This window comes from Littorina saxatilis, linkage group LG12, assembly GCF_037325665.1.
Source record: "Littorina saxatilis isolate snail1 linkage group LG12, US_GU_Lsax_2.0, whole genome shotgun sequence".
In the NCBI taxonomy this organism is placed as follows: Eukaryota; Metazoa; Mollusca; class Gastropoda; order Littorinimorpha; family Littorinidae; genus Littorina; species Littorina saxatilis.
Window position 1 is genome coordinate 13,670,157 of NC_090256.1, and position 1,372 is coordinate 13,671,528.

Genomic DNA, 1,372 nt, shown 5'->3' on the forward strand with positions numbered 1-1,372 from the left:
CCGGACTTTGGCGGTTGCGGTGGACTCGGCAGCGCTCTACATCGCAAGGTCATCGGCGTGCAGGGCTTTGGAGATGTGTCTGGACAGGCTGTTGGTGATGTCGTTGATGAAGACGACGAAGAGGGTGGGGGATATTACTCCTCCCTGGGGGACTCCTTCCCTGATCTTCACAGCGTAGCTCAGGTTGCCGTCAAGCTTGACTCTCGCGGTTCTGTGGCACAGGAAGCTCTTGATCCAGTTGAACATTCGTCCAGCGATTCCTGCCGTCAATAGCTTCAGGAGGAGGCCTTCCTTCCACACCTTGTCGAAGGCCTTGGAGAGGTCAATGAAGGTGGCAATGACTTTCTTCTTCTCCTGGAAGGCATTCTCTATTGATTGGGTGAGGTAGATCAGCTGGTCTTCAGTACTCCTGTTCTTCCTGAAGGCAGACTGTTCATTGGTGATCAGGTTGTTGGTTTCCAGGTGCCACATCAGCCTCTTGTTGATCATGCGCTCGAGGGTCTTGCCGAGGCAGCTGAGTAGACTGATTGGTCTGTAGCTTGTCTTTTGCTTGCGGTTCTTGTCCTTCTTCAGGATGGGTATGATGATGGCTTCTTTCCATGCTGAGGGGAAGACGCCGGATCTCCACGACTGGTTCAAGAGCTCAAGGAGCTTAGTTCTGGCAGCAGGCCCGAGGTGCTTGATCATCTCGTTGCAGACTCCATCCTTTCCGGGCGCTTTCTTGCACTTGAGTCTTTTGATCGCATCGACGAGCTCTGCCATGGTAAGATCTGAGGTCATTGGTGGGGCTGCGTTTCTCTGCTGTCGGAGTCTGGTTTCAAGTTGTTCTGCAACTTCCTTCTTTCTTTGGGGTGGGACTTTGATGGTGCTCTCGGTCTCAAAGACGTCGGCAAGGAGATTTGCTGCTCTTTTTCCAGTGTGGAAGGTTCCGCTGTCTTCTAGTACTGTAGGTCCCCGCGTGGCCATGCTGTCTTCGTTTAGAATTTTGGTGAGACGCCAGAGTTTCCCTGTGTCTGAATCGAGGCCAATGGTGGAGGTGATTTCCTGCCAGCTTTGTTGCAGTTCTTGTGTCTTGGTCTTGTTGAAATCCTCCTTCAGTTGGTTGTGCATGGTCGTTGTTTCAGCGGATGGGGACTGCTCCATGCTTTCTCTGGCTTCTGAAAGTCGCTGGTGCAGGCAGGCCAGCCTTTGACTCCAGTAAGGTTTGTAGTCCTTCCTGAAGCCACGGGGGATGGACTTCCTGGCAGCCGCTAGGATGGTCTGTGTCAGCTCTTTTACGTTGTGGTTGATGTCCTCCGTGAAGGTGGTGTTGCGAAGGCTTTCTGCGTGGAGCTGGTACTTGGTCCATTTGGCTTTCTTGAAGTTCCAGCTG